Source organism: Pseudomyrmex gracilis, unplaced genomic scaffold (genome assembly GCF_002006095.1).
Source record: "Pseudomyrmex gracilis isolate BER0280 unplaced genomic scaffold, ASM200609v1 scaffold_470, whole genome shotgun sequence".
NCBI lineage: Eukaryota > Metazoa > Arthropoda > Insecta > Hymenoptera > Formicidae > Pseudomyrmex > Pseudomyrmex gracilis.
The window spans coordinates 1-9207 of NW_018021054.1; positions in this window are offsets into that span (position 1 = coordinate 1).

A 9207-nucleotide genomic window follows, 5' to 3' on the forward strand; every position below is an offset into this window, starting at 1 on the left:
AAGATGCGTACACACAGAAATAAACATTCACATCACCTTCAAAGAAATCAACAACAATCGTTCTTCAGCTTCATCGAGACATACTTCGGCATTGATATTAAGTATCAGATGAAAAACTACATTCATTTAAATTTGAACATCACAAAAACTAGATTACACATTTATTTTATAAAAAAATGTCTACAGCTAGATTTAATTCCGAAACATTTGAATCATGTTTCTAGGGTTCCGAATTTTTGTCATTACCTTAACACATTGAAAACAATCAAACAAGTTAAAAATTTTCAAATCAAATTGTTAAAAATAGAATTAAATGATCATCATCGTAACATAGAAATCTTACAAAAGAGGTTAAATTATTTAACCAAAGAATTATACAAAAAAATTCCCCATAATATATTAATTACGTTCTTATGCACACAAAGAAGAGCGATGCAACATTATTACATTAAGAAACAACAACACTTAAAAAACAAAATAGAAAAATTACATATTACCACCCTTAAGAATGTCAAACCTATTACATACTTTATTAAACAAAAAGATAGCGCTATATATCATGACTCGGTTAATCCACACAAAAAAACCTTTTATCAAAAAAATCATCAATTTTATTTAAAACCCCCCGATTCTCATAATGACAATATAATAACAATTAATATAAAACCTGAACACGTTTCATGCAATGACTTCATCAAAGATTACAAGTTAAAATTGAATGAACGTTGGTTTGTTAACCTCACACATAAAAATATTCCACAACAAGTCACACAATTAATACAATTAGGAGATAAATTTACTCTTCCCATCAGACATGATAAAAATAAAGTAATCCTAGAGACAATTAAAGATGTTGAAAACAATATTAGATATTTTGACAAACAATCCAAAATTAATATCCGTAATCACACCACAAGCTTTTTAACTAATTTTTTGAATGACAAACAAAATCTGAACCATATAGAAAATGACTTACTGACAAAATCTAACACAGTTAAAAAGTTTCTTATTAACAATCCTGACATTCTTTTAACTAGAGCTGACAAAGGAAACGTTACAGTGGCGTTACTTAAAAGTGATTACGTTAATAGGATCAATGACATTCTTAAGGATCAAAGTACTTACATGGAGATTAATAAAAATCCGATACATATTATTGAAAACAACTTAAAAGATATTTTGAACAGATGGACCAAAAAAAGTTTTGTTGAACAACATGTTAAACAACACCTTGCATCCAATGGTGCATTGCTTCCTCGTGCTTATGGAGTTCCAAAAATTCATAAATCAGGTTATCCTTTCCGAATCATAGTTTCTACTATTAACAGCCCATTACATAAGTTTGCTTTTTTCTTACATAAGATACTACATAAAAGTGTCCCGTTTTCACCGTTTTTTGTAAAAGATAGTTTCCATCTTTATAATATGTTATCCGGTTTTAAACTACCAGACAATCACATCTTAGCATCATTAGACGCAGTCTCCCTTTTTACTAACATCCCTATTGAATTAGCTTTAGATTCAGTTTTAAAAAGATGGAAACATATCAGATTACATACTAAAATACCGCAAAATGAATTTATATTAGCATTACGTTTTGTGATGTCGTCCACTTATTTTACTTTCGATAACAAAATTTACCAACAAATACACGGTACACCCATGGGGTCACCTTTGTCCCCCATCATAGCTGACATTACATTACAAGACCTAGAACTCAAAGCTTTAAATTTATTAACATTCTCAATACCGTTTTACTTCAGATATGTGGATGACATCGCGTTAGCATTACCTAAAGATAAGATAGATGACGTTCTAAAAGTTTTTAATTCCTTTGATAATAGATTAAAATTTACATATGAAATACAAATAGACAATCAACTTAGTTTTTTAGATCTCAATTTAATCCTTAAAAATAGCATTATAGTTTGTGACTGGTACCACAAACCTACCTACTCAGGAAGATATCTGAATTACTTATCCCAAAATCCACTAAGCCACAAAATCGGCACCATCTACACATTAATAGATCGTGCCATATTACTATCCGATCCATCTTTCCACCACAAAAATCTTATGTTTTGCATAAAAACACTCATAGATAACAATTATCCAATTGATTTAATTTTTCACACAATTAACAAAAGAATAAAAACTTTGTTTAATACAAAATTAAATGACAATGATAAACAATCAGAGACGCCTCCTATAAAATTCTTTGTAGTCCCATTCACACCAATGTCAAATAATAGCAATTTTAATTTTATCAACACAAAAATTCCACAGACTAGATTATCATATAGAAATTTAAATCAGTTGGATAAATTTATCAAATCTCATAAAGATCCTATTCCTCCAGAAAAACAAATGAACGTCGTTTACAATATACAGTGTCAAAATTGTAAAGCAAATTACGTGGGCCAGACAAAAAGACAAATAAATAATAGAATTAAAGAACATAAAAATTATGTCAAAAACGCTAATAGAAATTCAGTTATCGCAGAACACTTTTTACAAACTGGTCATGACTTTGATTGGAATTCCATACATATCTTAGACAAAGAACCGAATTATATTAAAAGATTGACGTCAGAAATGTTACACATCAAGCTTCAAAAACAACCTCTAAACAGAATGACAGATACTGAACTTTTGGAAGATTCATATTTACCGCTTTTAAATCAATTGACTCTCTAAACTAGCCTTAATAAATTCCTGTTTTCCAAGTGACTTTAGATATGTGTCAGTTGTGTATACAAGCTCTACATGTCAACAGCTTGAAAATTTAACATTTTAAATGTGAATGTCAATTTATTGTAAGTAATGTTGTTATATTATTCATAAGCCGATGTTTATACTTTCCGATTGTTAATTATATTTTTTGCCTTTTGTAATTATTTATCAGTACCCACTGAAGATGACTGTAAATATAGTCGAAACGTTTGGGAAGATTTAGTCGTTTTGATTTTTACCTCAATGCAAAAAACATCCAGCAATTTGTTCAGATACGCCCGGTCTAATCAACATTGAATTATATGACAAACGCAACTTTTTGATGCATAAAGGAAAATGAAAAATCTTTATTCCGCGGTGCAATATATTCGTGTACGTTATATATGCAACGCGCGACATATTTGCTGATCTTGCGTATTATATTTTCAAGGAGTTCTTGCTTGACGCCCTGAGCGATACATATAAAGTATCGGCCGATTGGCAAACATTAACAACACGAGGATGTCCGCGTAAAGATCTCGAGTGTCATACATAAATCAGTCGAGGTGCAATAATTGCAAATAAAGCGCGCGAATGCATTTTCATATGTACGCTAACGTATTTCGTATCATTCATCACACGGCAATAAAATCGACACAAAGGATTTTGAAATTTTAAGCATTTATATATTTTTTTTTAATTTCCACTAGTTCGAAGTGCGTGTGCTTTAAGTAAAAATATTTTTTTTTTATTTAAAATTGTGATGTAGCCGATGATAATTGTTCTGATAAATAGCAAATTTCACAAAAAAACAAGCCGTGTACAATTTTTCTTTTAAACTTGGACAAACTTTGTTGAATCCTTTGCATCGAGCTAATACAGAATGATCTAATTTGACTTTTTAAATATGGCAAATTAACTTTTTGCGAACTGCCATAGGTCTCTTAGATCCACTCAAAACTTTCATAACCGGTGTCTCTAGTAAAAATTAGTTTTTTTTTTAATGCTTATTATCTCTGAAACTACTAGAGATGTTTTTAATTTGTCTTTTTGGTTTTTGTTTCGATTGGCGCAGAATCGTTCAAAAACCTTTCGAAAAACCTTTGAAAAAATGTTGATCAATTGCCGAGTAGATAAATAAGGCAAAGTGAAATCAGATAATGGAAAAATTAGCTGTATATTATCTATCGAGCGAAAAAACATCCGCACACGCCAGGCGAGAGAGGCGATCCTGCTAGGATTTGCGCAACAACGGCACAACCACCAGACGTATTCGCAGTGCCGCGGTGGCAAGAAATAATTCGAAAAGTGTATATAACGGATATAAGCACGAAGAAGCTGGCTCTGCGTGACGCAGCGGAGACGACGTCGGATCGTTAAAACTTTCCGAGTCGCTGCGTCTCGTATCTGCGGCAGCGAGACTCTTTCAAAGTTGCATTTTAATGGGATATCATAAAATAAAGCAACCACGCCGGCCACTTTTCTCATCGTACAATCACCATGGGACGTTGCTCGAGTATATTTCTCCCTTCTCTCTTTTTCTCTCTCCCCGACGTGTCCGAACTACTAAATTATATTTCGACATATTTATCGATACGCCGGCCGCACGCTCGTTTACCCGCGATGGATCGATTCGTTACCGTTCAAAGATCAATAAGATCTTGACTGCCTTCCTCCGATATTCTTTCATAAAATAATAACTTAAACTGCGTTCGCTCAATGTACGCAATGTGTGTGTGTGTGTATGTATGTGTGTCCAAATATATAATGAATCTGCCAAAGAACCAATGCTGATAAGCAATTAAAAAAGTACAATTAAAATATATCGTGGTTCAATAAGTTTCTACTAATTCAGATAATCAACCGTAATAACGCGAACAAACATATATTTTTAAACAAAATATCGTATTAACTTCTTTTGAAAAAATTTCGTAGCAATATTGTTTCAAATGTTATTCTTTTGGAAATGAATATAGAAATAGAATCGACGATTATGTCTTTTCGGCTTTGAAAACTGTACTCAGACGAGACTATAAATCACCCGATGACTCAATCTTCGCGCGGTATATCAAGTCGCGCTAATACAAACTCAGAAAATAACACACACAGTTACTTCGTTAACGCGCGGCGTTTACTTCGGAAATGAAATTTTGATTGAGATTAAGAGCATACAATTGACGCATATACGGCTGGAATTCGCGAAAGGAATTTAATTATCGATGAATGGCGAAACTAAATTACGTAGATAATTACTTGTTGCCTCGCGCGCACTCGCGCGACTGGAAATAATGCAGCCGATGCGACGTATCGATCGTGTTTAAACATTTTCATTCACGTTAGAGAGAAAAGGGAGACTTTTAACGCTCTCTCTCTCTCTCTCTCTCTCTCTTTCTCTCGGTGTTACGAATAGCGCGCGTTACAAATGAATAAGCGCCGTGATCCACGAGACGCAAACACCGAGACTTGTAATATACTTTAAATCTTGATTTTTTTTCTTCTACACAATGAAACTCTCTTCTTTCTACTTACGCGCGCGGCACGTATAAATCTCGAATAATATGTTAAACGAACGCGTAAGAAGCGACCGTAATCTTTGGCGTGGATAAATCCCGATCAAAGTATTCTCCATACGCGGCAACAAAAACGAAAAAAATATATATCGCGAATGCATTTCCTGCTTCTTTGGCCGAGATCCCAGAGAGCATTTTGTTCCTCTCTTCCCTCTTCTCTCCCCGCCGTCTACCACTACCTGCCAAAATCAGTCTGGTGAGAGAGAAACTTTAATGCGACAAAGTTTTCGAACTTCCCGCCGTACTTCAACCCCGTACGAGAGGCTCGACCCTCTCCCTCTCCCACTTCGGATAATTTACTCGACGCCTCGGCGCAAGTTCTGGTTCTACCTTCGATTTGCGCATGAACGAAATTACTTGAGCACGCGATTTCACCCACAATTGAAATTACTCGCTGTCAAAACTTGAACGGAGGCGATACGACACACGCCGTTTTGAGGCAAGCGATTTTACATAACGAGATTTCCGTCGAGATGTATTGCTCGTTGCTTCCGATTGCGTTCAAATAATACGTGTAACATTAAGGCTCTCGGAACAACAGCTAAATAATATTTATGCGAAGTAATTCTACTAAACGAATATTTGAATACCTGGTATAATCTTTACAAGATGAGAATTGTGTATATTATCTATGCGTGATGAAGTTAACGAGAAATATTCGAAAGAAAAATTTAATTATATACGTAACCAATTTTGACTTTGATAATTAATACAAATAATAAAACATTGATACAAAAAATATTTATTATTTATATAGCAAAACATTTTATAAATATCAACAAAAAATAACATTTTCAATTTTTTAAATTCATAAATCAATTTTTCAAATTCACATGATGATTATCAATTATGACGGAGTCTTTTAAACTCCATTAGAGGCAGCTAGTTAACAACGCTGTAGATATATATTATATGTAGATGTATATTTTTTCGAATTCTCATTATTTTTGCTGACGTTTCTATATATGTTGTTCGCGAATGTATATTTAATCGCGATGGTATAAAGTATTAAGCTCTCCTCTTTTGAAATATTTAATAGCTTGAATATTTCTACAAGATGGTCCTTGTTTTATTGAACCGATAGATATATACGTTTGAACATTTTATCATATTTATGAACTCAAAAAAAAAAAAAAATATATTTGATAGTCGGCAGTTTAAATATAAAGAATACATCGCTAACTGCCAATGATGGTGGAGTTCTATAACACATAAATTATACACGCGCGAAAGTATGTATACGTAGAATTATAAAGGACGAAGAAATATATACTTGTGCCTACTTTGCACAAAATGTAGATTACTATAACGACGGACTTAACCGCCAAGCGAAATTATTTCCATAATTTATAACCGTAAACCGCTGGCGGCAGGTATGTAAAGAGCGGGTATTATTATTATGTGAAAAAGATGACGTATGCTCCTGGCAAACTTGGTTTTTTTTTCGACAATAGGATGCACCACTGGTGTCCGCAAAGTAGTGTAATTAAAAAAAAAAAGACGCGTATGCACAATCGCGCAAATATACTTTTACAGTGACTCATACACAATTGCGTACAAGCGAGCAACTACATTTTGAGAGAGAGAGAGAGAGAGAGAGAGAAAGAGAGAGATTTTGCACTCGCGATAACGAACCGTCGCGAGTATGTAGAATTTGTAGGAAGAACTGGTTGAAATTGCTTGAATTGCGATAGCAAGTATATTAATATTGTATGTTACTATATTCGACTCGAACTGTTACAGTTCCATCCACATTGTCGCTTAGAATTTAATATTTTCGTATTGCGTTGCATAAGTTTTCTAATATATTTTTTAAAAATAAGTATCTATGTTTTTCATGATATCTTTGTAAAAAATAAAGAGACGCGGATATTTGAAGTTTACAGTTTTCTCTATATTTTAGAAGTATTTTTTCAGAATATATTACGCTGCAATTCGATAGAGCTTGTTTTTATTTGAAGGCTTCTAGAAAAGTTTTATGTGTGTACCAAAAATATTCTTCACAATAAACAGAAAATAGTTAAAATATCGTGAGAAGAAAATAGTTAAGTTATTCGGATAATTATTTTGTAAATACACAATAGATACTTTTTTTAATATGATGTACAAACTTTTGTACATGTTTTGCACACTCGTCAAGTTTTTTTTTTTGCAATACTAAGATATTATTTTAGTATTTATGCCTATACTTTTTATGCCTATACTAAAATATTAAAAGCGAGCGTATAACTTATGAGAGATGGTAATGTATATTTGATCACATTTATGTTTACACACACACATATTATGAAGAAGTGATCGTCTCGACATTCCTATCGTTATATTTCTTTACGTTCGATCTCAAATTTGTGCAAACACTTTGCGTTATGCAACATTATAATGTAAATCGTGATGGTTTATTAGCGAGAGAGACGAAGTCGGAAAAGAAAATTTCATACTCATTAATCAGCGTGTCCATAAGTAACGCACTAGGGAAATTCAATTACCTGCGTTCGTTAAAACAAATTTACTTTGTATTGCTACTGCGATTGCGGATTTTAATTTGTTCTCCTCAATACATAGATACAAATGTACAAATACATTCTTTCCCCCTCGGTTTGCCAAGCGCGCGCGCGCGCGCGCGAACGCTACGTATGTGCTGTTTCGCCTGTACAGTCTTCATGCTGTGTATGTGTATGTACATGCTTTTTTATGCCCTTTCAATCTACGTTTATTCATTCTTTTATGGATACCAACCGGGCTCGCCTTTCATTTTGTTTCAACGGAGGAGGAGAGAACCGAATGAAAAGTTGAAACGAGCGGAGGAAAAGAGTAGAAATAAACGAGCGTCGGTGGCGCGGAGGGGCGCAAGAGGGGACGAAAAAGGAGGCAAGGAGAAAGGGGGCGAGAGGGGGTGGCGGGTTGTTACTACCGCGGCGGTGCGAGGGAAAGGACGGGGAGGAAGTCAAGGGAGAAGAGAAGGGGAGAAAGTGAGAGAGGCTCGCTCTCGGAGAAGGAAGAGTATATAAACCTGTAGAAATGCATTAGAGGTACCTACCTACGGGCGATATTACCCAGGGAAAAATTCTGCTCCTCAAAGGGTCGCCTCCGAGTGCTTTTCAAAGTAGATTTTCGGAACGAGCTTGTTCGTCGATCTTTTTCTTGAAGAGGGAGAGACAGACGCGCGCGTGTCCTCCTCGAAAGAGAAGAAAATCATGTTCTACTTCGACAAACACGACGATGCGATCTATCAATTTAATCGTTTGTTCTATTTTCTAGCGTGTTGATTTTTAAAATGTTTATTACAGTTTATGTGTTACGCGGATCAAAGCGAGCGCGATGAGGTTCTGTTACGACGAGAGAACGTCGTTTACGACGGAACGTCTATCACTATGGGAATAGGATATTTTATATTTTTGCGGCGGAAAATAATGATAAAAAAACATTAGAATAAATAAGATAGAATTGGATGCTTTTGTTTGTAGAAGATATCCAAATCGAGATTCGATTATGTTATTAAACGTACACAAACACAATCGTTATCATTTGCGATTTATTCCCAGCGATTTGATACCGCGATCGATGACATTGAAAATGTGTGCTTTTCCTGAACGATCATTTGATCGCGATGCACACAAGTAAAAAATGTTGTCGTCGTTGTCTCTTTCGTGCATTAATATTCGCCGTATTATTACCCTTGTATAGCGGGGGATCCGACGGATGGATACGCACGATCGGAAACATTGATCGTGCGATGCCAGACACGACGGTATTCTATGGAAGAGATTTAATTTAGACGAACGTTTCAAATCAGATTGAACCGGAGAATATGGACGTTGCGTAGTAGTGGTGATGGTGGTAGTGGTGGCAGTGGTGGTGGTAGTAGTAGTAGTGGTAGTGTGGTGGTGGTGGTGGTGGTGGTGGTGGTGGTGGTGGTGGTGGTGGT